The sequence below is a fragment of the Stegodyphus dumicola genome, chromosome 2, assembly GCF_044657685.1.
Source record: "Stegodyphus dumicola isolate Sdum_Otavi_A_Nest chromosome 2, ASM4465768v1".
Taxonomy (NCBI): Eukaryota; Metazoa; Arthropoda; class Arachnida; order Araneae; family Eresidae; genus Stegodyphus; species Stegodyphus dumicola.
The window spans coordinates 57760544-57773719 of record NC_140769.1 but is presented as its reverse complement, the minus strand read 5'-3'; the positions used below and the strand labels follow the sequence as shown (position 1 = coordinate 57773719).

The following is a 13176-nucleotide window of genomic DNA, read 5'->3' as shown; positions in this document are numbered from 1 at the left end:
ACGCGGGCCAATTATCTTCTCTTCGTCCCTGGTTCACACGACGTCAAAGATGAAATCAATCCAGAAATGCTTTTAAAAAAATGCAGGAGAAAAAAAAAAAAATGCCGAGATAGCTCACTCTTTTGCTTGAACTTCCGCTTTTAGACGGAGTTGGTAGTCTTCAAGCCCCTATTTGAGGGCCCTTCATTCCAATCAGTGGCTGTGTAGAAGCCATCCGAACAAGAAGTCCTTTTATTCTTGCTCGTTTTCAGCGTCGCTCAGCTTTTGGATAATAAATATCTGCTAATGACTCATAATATGGTAAGCGAATGTCTAATTATCTTTAAAAGTAACGAGGAAAGCTTTCAAAAATTGGCCGTTATACAGCAATAAATACGCATGGAGATAACAGTTTTGGTGAACTGTCAAAGAAAAACCCTGGAATAGTAAAAGCAAATAGACGGTGTCTTGTTGCTCTTTCAAGTGTAAGAACACTGATACTTCTAAAACTCAGCTCTACTTACGCCCATTGGTTTTATTGTTGTCGAGCTCTTTATTTCAAGAACTAATATTAAGCTTCATGCTCCTCAGTTGGATGTTCAGCAGTCAAACGACTATACTAGTTGGCGTCTAAAGGAATAAATGTAAGTTTTATAACTACTCCAGTTCATTAGTTTCTGTGTCTAAATTTTGTATTTTATAATTAGAAAAGTTTAAAGTTTAAGTAAATGCATGTTGTCTGTTTATTAATTTTTTTATTTTTTTATTTTATGAAGATTCTTTTAACAAAAATGGGATTTAGTTAGTGTTTTCTAGTTTGATTGAAAGTTTTATAATGAATTTTATCATGAAAACAACTTTGAAAAGTATTTGCAATCGGTTTGATTGTTCGTTCTTCGAGACGCCGTTCTTCATCCGAGACTTTTCCCTTCAGATGATTTGTTCGTGAACCGAATTGTTGGTGAAGAGATGCTTTGATGATTCGAGATTTCAGAGTATTATGTTATCTATTCTTTTTCTTTAAAGTTAGCTTTGCTTACCTTAAGCATTGTATTTCTCTTAACAACGTAACAGATTTATTTACTTTTTAATAAAAACATTATTACTGAAATGTACAAAATTTTTCTTTTCTATAGTGCACTAAAATTTTCCATTACACATGTATTTTAAACTCCAGTATCTATGGATTATTTATATTATTATCAAAGCTATGACTTCTTTTAGAGAAGGTTAGAAATAAAATATTATAACTTCGTCATTCTACAGGAAGCTATGTCTCAGCAATATAGAAAATCTTGGGAAATTCAAGGAAAAGCACGAAATATTGGGACTCTTGATTCTGGATTAAAGCGATAAGTAGATTCCAGAAAACCCAAAGACAGAAAAGCGTAACAATTGCAATATTATATGTAACTAAGGAGAAATAAACTAAGATATGTTACAGACGTGATAATCTGGACCAAGTACTAAAATACTATTTTCAAACTAATCATATCAAAATATTTTATTAAGCCTATATATGAATTTTGTTTTTGGAAACACATATTATAAGTTTTAAATCCTATAGATCATTTTATACACGGGAATATGTAAAGCAGATGCTGAAAAATATAACTTGTTTTATCACCAGTTTATAGAGCAGTTACATAGCAATTTAGTTTATATAGCAAGTACAAAACGCTTGAAAACAAAATAAAATTGAAAATGAAAAATGAAAACTAGCGCACGCATTAAAGTTAAAATTGCTAGGAATTTCTCATAATTTAATTTTATAGAAATGAATGCTATGTAATTCAGTGCGTACTAAGGAATTCAAAGAATTAAATTTACTGCTTTACAGTTTCGAAGTTATATCGTAAAAAATGTTGCTTTGGTAGCAAGCGATATTATTTTTATAAATTTAAATTCTTGGAATTTTATCTTGAAAAGAATATTTCTCAGAATGAAATTCCCATGGAGATTTTAAAAGGCGCACTTTTTGGATATTGTAACATAATAAATAAATAAAATAAGTAAATGTAAGTTGTATAAAAAAGGCATTTCGAAACGGATTTAAAGAAAGTCGCACAAGAACAATTATTAAGTGTAATCTGTATTCACCTTTCATAGAATAAAACTCTTACCTAAACTAATATCATTCTAATTAGCGTATAAATTACATCACCTAATTAGCATGCTTCATTATTTCTAGAGCACTTCACAAACTCTTTGAAGTATTGGAGCATAAACGCTTTTGATAGTCAAGTTTGATGGATTATTTATTGTGGAAGAAAATGTTTTATAGATATTTCTGTCAAATATGCATTTGTGAAGGAATTTCTCAGAACAACTGCCTTATATTTTTGTTACATACGAAGTGAGGTGTGAACGATTCCGTAAAAGTCTTCTACTTCAGAAATGTCGCAAAGAATGCACCGAGAGAACGTTTAATAATTTTATATCTTTTGCTACTTCTTGGATAAAAGACACTGTGGAGGAATCTAATTTTCAGTAGACTTTTACGCTAGAGTGGAAAAACATCAAGGGAATAATATGAGTACTTAATATATATCCATATCTATATTTTTTATGCTGATATGCTTCTCATATGAATTGTAATTGGAATAATATTAAGTAAAATGAAATGATTTGAAAGTCGTAAAAGGCGTTTTTCAGGTTTTCATTCACTTCCCTCCAGTAACTATATTTTTTTCGAGCAAAATGTTTTGTGGGCTTCATAAAGCTGAACATTGCTTTAAATACTGTAGATATGAGAACGTAATATATTTGCCTATTTATTGTTGTTTTACTCAATAAACTTTGCTTCAAAGCAAATTGCTTTAAAATTTTAGTTTATAATCACCTCTTTCCGTTTTCGATCTTTTCTCTCTCCCTCTGTCTTTTTATTGGAACGGATGTCGTTTGTAAGTTTACAAAAATTTTTAAAGAGAGTTCTTTCTTGAATTATGTAATTTTCATATGCCATGGCTAGAAGGGAAACTTATGCGATTTTATGCCATTCTATTTCGTGTTTTTTATAGTTCTATTACTAAACCTTAAAATATTAACATTAGTTATTATACTGTACTTATTATACTGTAGTTTATCAACAAGCAATTCCGAAGTTTTAAAATCTGATTTTATATCTAGTGGTAGAAAGCTTTTTGTAGTATTGCTGCAATGAATGAGCTCCCAGATTAAGTTAAATGACTATTGGACTCTATCCTTAAGTCAAAATAGGAGCCGCTAAAGAAAGTGTATGTAACTGAATGAATTTAAAAAAAAATATATATATATTAAGTCCAAACGGGCGTTTGTTTCCTTTATAGACACATATAAGTTTCGAGAGTATTTGGACTAACGCCATTGTGGGCTAAACATATTTAAAACCAACACATCCTTAGAATTTCCGATAGGCAGTCTCGCGCGCTGGAGATAATATTGTTTTATTCTTCACAATCTTGCAGTGCTCGCTTTGAAATTGTTAAGTTTTTCAATCGAAAATTAGTTAAAGTTTTACAAAATACGAAATAGACAATAAAACAAATTTGAAATTCCAAATTAGGGCTTCCAGGTGCCCATGTTCGGGTGGAGGTTGTTATTCAAAATTAGATAAATATAGGTAACGTTGTTTTTTCACAGTGGGAGGACCATACATACATTTATGCAGATTTTTCATTTACCTTCTTTAAATGTAATAAAGGGCGATAATATTTGGTGGCAACAGTTTGAAACGTGATACATCGCATTTAAGTGATTTAACTCAAAAGGCCGTTTTGAGACTAATAGCTCTTATGGGCTAATAATAAGTTTATTTAATTCTTTTATCTGCTCGTAGTCATTTATAGAGTTTATAGCGACCGAAGCTTTCCTACTAAAATATCTTTTTTTAGTATATTAGTATTCGGCTGATGTACACAGTTAGTGTCTTTCCTTTTATTTTGTGGGTAGCTTCGGTCGGCTATAAGCTGGATAATATTTTAATCCGTAATATCTGATAAAATACGCTGTTTTGATTCTGTATACGGGTTCTTAATCTGACATTAATTTCTTACGAAGATAGAAAGTCTGCGATGTGGGCGGGGAAAACCATCCTTATCTATTATTAACTTATGCACGTAAAGATGTAAGAAATCGCTGTTAAAGCTTTCATTACATCTCTTTGAATGCTGTTTTCAGCCGTTCATCCAAGTTTTAAAATAAAATTTAATATGCTTTGTTTAGTTAGTTAACTTATGCATAAATACCTCAATGCTACGATTCATAATGCAAGAGTAATGAAGAAAACGAATTGTATATTGTGAAGAGTATATTAAGATAACAAAATAATTACATTGATATGAATTAAGCTGAATTTTATATCGCAAATAATAACAGCCACATCTATGATAAATAAAAAAAGATAATGGCTTACACATTTCAGCATTCATGTACATTAGTATATTTCATTATTTAATCGTCCCACGCTTTTATTATTCGCGATGTAAAATTGTAGATCAATTCTGTATATAGAAGTATATAATTTATTATTCCTATTTAATTATATGACAAATTAATTTCCTTCTTCTAGTGCATTAATTATCATATTGATTTAAAATAAAAGCTTAGTATATGAAAATGTTTTTAACTGTATTTTGTTTTCTGTCTTCTGGACTTAATTACACGTTTTTTAGCCATTATGAAAACACAAGCAATAAATCACAACAACATTATGAAATAAAGATAAATAACTGAACATCATTCACAGAAGTAAGAAATCGCTTTGAATATTCAATTTCGAAAACTGGTTGCAATAATAATGTTACAAATTGGTCATTAAGTGCGCCAAGATTGAAAACTCAAAATGCTCTTTTATTCCGGCTGCTTCACACTGCAACACATTTAAAAAAAAATTAGAAATTCGCTCAACTAAAATTTTTTTATCATTATTGTTTTAAACCAGGACGAAAATTTTGTGAACCTGTGAAAATTTCAAAACTTTATATCCGATACATTTTTAGATGTTGAAATTTTAAAATCATAAACGTCAATTTGTCTAAAAAGTCGAACGATTTTCAAAAATTAAGAAATTAAGTTAATTTCCATACAAGTTTAACTGAAAAACATTTCTTTCGCTGTATTTGATGGTTCTCTTAGTGTGTTCGTTAAACGAAGATATTTGCGAAAAATCGTTTAAACATTAAATTAAAATCGAATTTTCAGAAAAAAAAAAGAAAAGAAAAATAAAACCTCGCTACTTCGCATTGCATTTTCATCGAGAAACAGGGTGTGTATAAAATGTGAACCCGATAGCTTAAGAGGAAGTAGGCTAAAAATCGATGACAAAATTCCACGTAGAGTGAAACATTATGAGTGAACTAAGCGAAAGCTTATGAAAAAATGAGTATAGCTATATAATATATTGCACCAGTGTTGCCAAAATTTTCCTAAATACAAGCATGGAGATCTAAAACATTTTATATACTATAAACGAAAGTTTTAAAAATAGTAATGTATTGTCTGCAAAGCGAAGAAAATTTACTAAAATTTAAAATGCGATCTAATTTTAAGGCGATTCTATTCCCGTCGAAAACAAGCAATGTATTAAAAGTTAAAAATTTCAAATCTGAAATAGCTTTCGAATCTTATTTTGTTAAACAATTTAAATTTTTGAGTATAGAAATAAGCCTGTTCTATTATTCTTGCTGAAAGAGAGTTGCAGCCGCCCGAGAAAAAAAGTCTTTTGCCCGTTTCAATCAAATTATTCCCAGTTTCTTCTCTTTTACAAATGAATTGAAAATAGTAAAATATTTGCAAGTAGTAAAGTTAAAAAGGAAAATCATTCCCCTCTGATTTAGAAGTCCAGCACATTTTCTAATTTAATTTTGTACTTTAAATTTTGCTGCTGTTAGGAGTTATATTTTTTATAAAGCTATAAAGTGCGCATTTTGAATCCTACTTATCACTGTTTCTTGCTTAAAAGAAGGAAGACTAACATCATATTTATTTGGTAATTTATCAGAAATCAAACTTACATTAACTATTTGCAGAAACAAAGCAACACAGCAGCAGGTAAAACAACTTGTTCTTGTTGTTGATTCAAATTGTATTGAAATTTATTGACAGTAATTGAAAAAACAATATAAGAAGAAGGTAAAACGAATTATTTTAGGACAGTAGAAGAACAGTTCTAAACAGTAGAACTGCTTTAACAGCTTTAACAGTACAGTAACAAAGTACATCAGGAAATAATTTTTTTTTTTTTTTTTTTTTTGATAATACAAAAAATCGAATCTGTTGGAGTTATATGATCCGAGGAAAGCATAATAAATTTCAGGTATTCCTATATGCAATATAATTCTCTCATACTTTTCCTTTCATTTACAATCTTGTTTCGTTTCAAAACCCAAAAAATTTCTCCAGAATTAGCCTCGCTTTACAATGCCATCTCTTTGACAGAAAGCTTTCCCAAATCAAACATTGAATACTTAAGCAACTATAAGAAAAATATAGGTTTATATGTAAATAAGAATAATAAAACAAACTAATCAAAAAATGTTTTTGTGTTTACAGTCTTAAATTATAAAATAAAAAAAGTATAAAATGAAAAGAGTAAAAATGCAATAAGTAGTACATAAAATGTAAAAACGTAAGTTACAGGCATCCATATTTAAAAATATTACATAACAAAAATCTGCGCGCGAATTTATTCGTTAAATTCTCAAGCAATATCCATGTTTCGTAAAATTAATAGTATTTTAATAATTCTCGAATCATCAGCTGTTGTTAAGAATATATCATTTTTCCTTTAAAATTAGGTGTTTGGTCAGACATAACTGTACAGTGTTAATGACAGCTAAGTGCATCATTTCGGAACAACGTTATTCATTGAGACAGATTTTACTTTTTTAATACTAGGCGCGTTATTCTAAGACTACGATATTTTTTTAATAGACAATATCCGCATTATATCTGAATTTGAGTTTTGAAATTTGCATTTTGAAGTGATAGAAGCCCCCTTTAGGAAGCCTTTTATTCTGTTTGTGAAGAAAATTGGATTCCACAAACTAAGAATTTCCCCAAGTGAATTATTGTTGGTGACAAATGAAAAGAGTGTTCCAAAACAACTTTTAAAATTTCTCGGTAAGTTTCTCATCAAATTTTACAAAATTTAATAGTTAGGCATAGTTTGAGGCTTATAGTTACGTCATTTCAGGAAAAGTCTGATTTTGTGTCCAAATATATATATTAGAATAAGGCTATATATAAATATAATATATACTAAATCGTGCTTTCGAGACATGGAAAACACAAGTTAAATTTCGTTAATCGGCCCAGTAGAACGAGAGATATAGAACTGTACTTTTTTTTCCTTTTTGGTGCAAGATGTACACTAGATGTGAATGTAATTCTTGGTGTTCTTTTTTCTTATTGTTATTCTTTTGAAATTGAGAATTCACCAAAGAAAGACATACGAAATATGTATATATTCATTTACTAATACCGTATAATATAACATGAAAATACGCTACTAAAGCTAAAGAAATGTAACAAATTCCGAGCAGAGGAAATACCATTTCAATCATTGACAAGAACCGCTTTACTCAGGGAATTGGTGACAATAAGTCGAAGGAGTCAAATGTTCATTCACATGTTAATGTAAGCACTAGGAAAAGAGTCACGAATAAAAGTGTTCCTACCATTAATGGACACAAGGCTTTGACTTCATTAACATATACGCTTTAATGAGATAGGTGCTGAATAAATGAGTGCTCGGATTTCGCTGACCATTTTGTTTAGCTGTTGCTCGATGTAGCTTGAAATAATACAGAACAAGTTCTAAATAAGGTTTCACCAAGTTGTCTGAAAGAATAATAAAATGCATTGTACTCTTATTTACAAATATTCCAGGTGATATTCGAAATTGTCCTTTAAGTCTAACCTCTCTCTCTCTCTCTCTATATATATATATATATAACGCCATGATATATATATGTCATAATTTCGGGAACATAGAAGAGGAATTAGCTTGCAGTCGTTGTAGCTGAGGGCTGAAAGCTTACTGATGAAGATAACAAAACATGAACTTGACGAATTTCCAGTCTTTATTTCCACGCATATAAAATTATCTCCATATATGTTTATCCAATCATAATGAAATCCAAGACATTTCTGTGATTCAACCGTAAAGAAAATACGATAAATTTCTATGTACATTAATTCTTAAAATTAAGACGCAGGCAGTGTAGAAGCAGAAGCAACGCGAGGAGATATTAGCAAGTGGAAGCTAGGAAAAGAGAGACGCAGATTATTTTCGAGCTGTATTTATACAAAGTACATGCAAAAAGAACTCTAAGCTATGATTGGCTAATTTAAAGTTGTTATATAATCATGGAAGATTCTCGAATTTGGGACAACAGATGAATTTAAGGGGAGATCACCCAATCTAGAGTGTTAATTTTGAGGTCGCCAATTATATTTTAAAGCAGCTATCGCATATTGTTATATCTTACACACACACACACACAAATATATATATAATATATATCAAGCTGTAGAGACATTAGGTATTTTTGGAAGCAGAAGACATGAAAAATGAGCAACGCCTTCGCCAGGAATCGAACCACGGACCTCTGGAATACGCCCCTAGCGTGCAGACCACCACACTTCGAAGGCATGCTAAGAAGTCGGGAGAAATACCTTATAAAGCTATTACATAGCGTGGGACAATAATAATATTTTAATAAATTATAAGATTTACGTCCAAAACAAAGCAAAACATTTAGGCAAATTGAAGAAAAGAGCTGTTAGAAGTCATGAAAACGTTCACAGATCATGGGATACAACAAAGGGAAACAGAGTGTGGAGATACAAAGAAAATGACTGATAAATATAATATCATATCTAGCGGTCTTGATAACTATGTCCATTCACTAAGCAGATATATTCTTAGCTCATAAAGTTTTCGAAAGGAGTTACGAAGAGAAATTAAATGTGTTCCAAGCATATTCCACGTATGTTTGACGGTATTCAAATCTGCCCTTTTATATAAACAGTATTTTTTGATTCTTTGTGTTTTTTAATAATGCGAGCACCGTGAATCTGCATTTTATCGTTCATGACAATGGGATCAAGATACGAAAGCAAGAAATAAACGAAAATATCGAGCAAGGATGTGATCTCTGTATCGAACTGAGTGAAAAAACAGCTCCGCGAGGGAAGGTATGCGATCACCAAAAGCATTCTGAGCTTGAATCTCAATTCATTCCCCCTTTATGTATATCCCTCTATACGCGAATATTGATATAATTAAATTGAAGTGAATAATTTTGAATTATCTATTACATTTAACGATTAGAACACACAATATTATTTATAGTAAGGGAAATACTACATAAAACTTCTTTCCTTTAGAGAAGTACTGCAGAAATCCCTATAGAAATCCCTATTCATTAAAACAGCATGAATTGTACAATCGTAAGACTTCCTTGAATCCCTATCCTGAAAGATTTTAAAACCTCGAATCACTTGAATTGCTCTAATAAAAAATAGGGCGACCAAAAAAAAAAAAAAAAAAAAAAAAAAAAAAATCTGAAATGTTTCACATTTTAAATTACGTCCAAAGGGGCATTTTTTAACATTTTGTGTGTTACCTTTCTTTATTAAATATCATGTTCCTCGCACTTAAACCATAAGATCCAGTGCAGCAGCAATATCGCAAAATAGTTTTAAAACGAGCATATCTTTAGAATTTCCGATACAGAGACTCACGCGCTTGAGATAAAAATGCTTTTTCTGCACAACGTTGCCATTGCTCGCTTTGAAATCCTTGAGTTTGTTAATCAAAAATTCGTCAAAGTTTTAAAAAATAGGAAATCGATCATAAAACAAATTTCAAATTTGGTCTTCCACATGCTCATATTCGTTGGAGGATTACGTTATTCAAAATTCGATGACTCTATGTACCGTTATTTTATGACAATGTGAGAAATATACATACATTTACGCAGATTTTCATTATTTAATTTCTTCAAATATAATGCAGGACTTTAACATTTTATGGCAACAGTTTGAAAAGTGAACCGACATTTATCCGTCCGACGCAAAATGTCAAAACGAAACTAATAGTCCTTCGGGATTCAAATCCCTTTGGACTAAAAAAAAAAACTTTTATTAATGCTAAAAGCTTTTAGCTAAAAACAAATTCGAAACTTGCGTTTAAGGAAAAAAATTTACATTGTTAAATTGATTTTTTTTTTTTTTTTTTTTTTGTTAAACAAAGTGCAATATATATATTAAATAGCATCGCATTAAATCTACTAAATGAAAGAGATAATCAAAACTTTAAAATTTCGAAGCTCATTTTCACAACCTAATAAGGAAACAAATTGAGTGAGTGCTCAATTTTATAATGTTTCAGATTTTTCTTAAATCAAAGTAATTTATTTAAAACGTTTATTCAAGACATTTACAAAAAATATTTCAAGAGAGAATAAAAAATTCTAAACTGTCTCCAGGAAATTTAAAAAAAAGACTTTTTTAAAACTCATATTTGTCATAAAACGCAGTGCAATTTTGCACTCAGATTCGGCTGAAGTTTAATGATCCAGATTCCAATGAAACTGCAAAAATCGGAAAATCGTGTTGCCCTTTTTTTCCTTAAAGTAAATTATTTTATTGGGTGTCATAAAACTAATTTTTCCAAAGTTAAAACGTTTTACTAGATATTAAGTTAGAATTCGAAAGATTCAGATAAAGAAAAAAAATACACTAAACTTTGAGTTGTTTTCAAATCTCAAATTTAGAAATCAGATTGAAAATTCAAACTTTGAAACTCGAACCTTATTCAAGGTTCGTGGATTCATGGTTTTAAAACTCGAATATCTCATTTCTAATTTACCTCTCTCTCTCATCTCTGGGAGCAGCCAAGGTTCAAATTCCGATGTTTAAACTTTTGTGATAATAGTGCTTGTTCAGAGTGAAGGAAAATAAAATCTATCAGTACTAAAATTATGTCCAGATATGATGAAAAGGGAATATGGACGTGAGACTCTCCGATTTCATCTGCCTGAGTGTAACTAGCCGCCCTGAGACAATCTTGTACAAAGTCAACGACCTATGACAACGAACACGTTCCTTGACTCATTCTCTTGATTAAATCCATGCGAGATTCCTTTATATGGAAATCATACAGTTTTTCAAATACAAAGTAAAAAAATATGAGCAAGACTAAGAATAAGCATTTTAAAATAAAACGGTTTGCTCCCATGTTTACGAGAAAGACGGTTTGAATACGCGCAGCTACTAAACTGAATTTCACTGTTGCGCACGTGTTTAACATATTAAACTTTCTCAGCATAGTGCAACGATTTGATACTCAAGTGTGTCACTGCACTCTGATATGCTGAAATGATTTCCCAAGTGTGTCACGAGAATGGAGAAGAAACCGCTATACCTTTCTTTCGTCGATTGTATACAATATTTCAGCAGAGATGAAATGTCCAGGAAATCATTGATCGAGGATAAAAATATTCTTTTCTTTTTTACTAAGAAATTAATTATAAAAATGTTTATTTTTTCTGTAGGAAAATTAAGCCTCTCTTTTCATTTATTTTTTTTTCTTATTTTGCAAAGGCATATCATTGAATTCCTTCTGTGAAAAGTGCTTTGAGTAGTTTCTTGATACTAAACGGAAGAGCCCTTAAGCTGTATTTTGTAACTAAAATAAATTAAGATAAAAAAATATTTACATCTCTATAGATTTTTCCGTCGACTACAATTAAATAAGAATTTTGATGAACAAACTTATTAAAACTGGTATACCGAAGCCCAAAACTGATGCAAATTTAAACAAAAACTTCACACTTTTGCAAAATGTTCTCGGATAATTCGAGTGAAGTTCAACATGGAGATATATCACTAGATACCTATGCAGCAATAAAAAAAGCTAAGTTTTTACAACATGAAAATTTAAAGAAAGTACACAAAAGATGGTGCAGCATATTTCTCATTAAGAAGCGCTCTCCAAAAGAGTCTTAAATCTCTTACAAGTGCATAAATTATTGACGAAGCTATTGAGAAGCATTCTTGCAAAAATTACCACTTTTTTGCAACGAGAGAGTGTTGAGTTCCAAGGTCACCTGGAAAACCAAGTACACCAATGATCCGCCCTTGATAATATCAGGCGTGCTGTGTAGGAATGTATCCCAGAAGTTAATAAGCTATTGGAAGGAACTCTAGTTTAGCAGCGACTGTGCTACACCATTGCATGCAGTAGAATCTATATTTTGCCCTTGTATGGCCATGTACGTTGCTCTTGTATTGTTTTCGGAGTGTAGCTTCCGATAGTTGCGGAATTCGGACGATACCCGATTAGTGTATGCAAGCCGCCAGGGTATCCGGACCTGCTCTCATCTTTGATCTGTGCTACACCGTTGTCGTTCGTGACCATAAATGGATATAGAATAACTCATGTGGGTTTGCATATCTGCAATGTATCTCCGCAGTTTCATGGTCCAGTAAGTAATGCAGAGATATTATGGGCAGGTTGTCATTATTTTTTTATCTTATCTTTGTGAGAATCAGTTTAGAGTTTATATCTCTAATTATAAGAATGAGACTAAAGCCTCACTGTTGTGGCGTCCAATAATAATCTTTCGTAGCACCGCAATACACACATTGCTACAAAAGATGGGTTTTACTTTAGGTAGGGGTTAATAAAGACATACACTATTAAGTTTAAGACTTACTAAAATAATACAGTGTTAGCAGGAAAAACTAATTTCAAAGTGGGAAGTAAAAAAATAACGATTGTTTGCTTAAAGCATCTTTTCATGGACTTTATTTTAATGTTATTGTGTCTTGTTTTATTTCTTACGAAGAAAATAATAAGATTGGGTTAAGTGATAAGACTGCAACTATCTTAGCAATAACAAAAACAAACTGAACGTTTTTATTAAGTAACGATCGGTTATCTGGATTTAAAAAATATTTCTTCTTAACCGAACAATTATTCAATAGCTTGTATTTAAAGTTTGCGAAGTGCATATTTTATATATATACTACTAAATTCTGATATCTTAAGAGAATAAGCGTAGGTCTCCATTCCTTCCAAAGTAGTTCTTTCATGCATTAATCGTCTGATCTCTTACTTGCAATATGGCTGAAATGTTCTGCGGGAATCTTTTAACTGGAGAACGTCTAACATTCTCTGATATTCACATAAGAGCATTCCTAGAA

The 13176-nt window shown here is 30.9% G+C and overlaps 1 protein-coding gene across 2 annotated transcripts in view; it reads left to right on the top strand.

The window, feature by feature from the left end:
- The first annotated feature begins 218 nt into the window (after positions 1-218).
- The window catches only part of LOC118189594 (fibrillin-1-like), a 791047-nt gene continuing 778089 nt past the window's right edge, over positions 219-13176 (top strand). For both annotated transcript variants that reach the window (XM_085810675.1, XM_085810674.1), the window contains exon 1: positions 219-623. The gene's annotated coding sequence lies outside the window, so the exon portion shown is untranslated. The remainder of the gene's footprint in view (positions 624-13176) is intronic.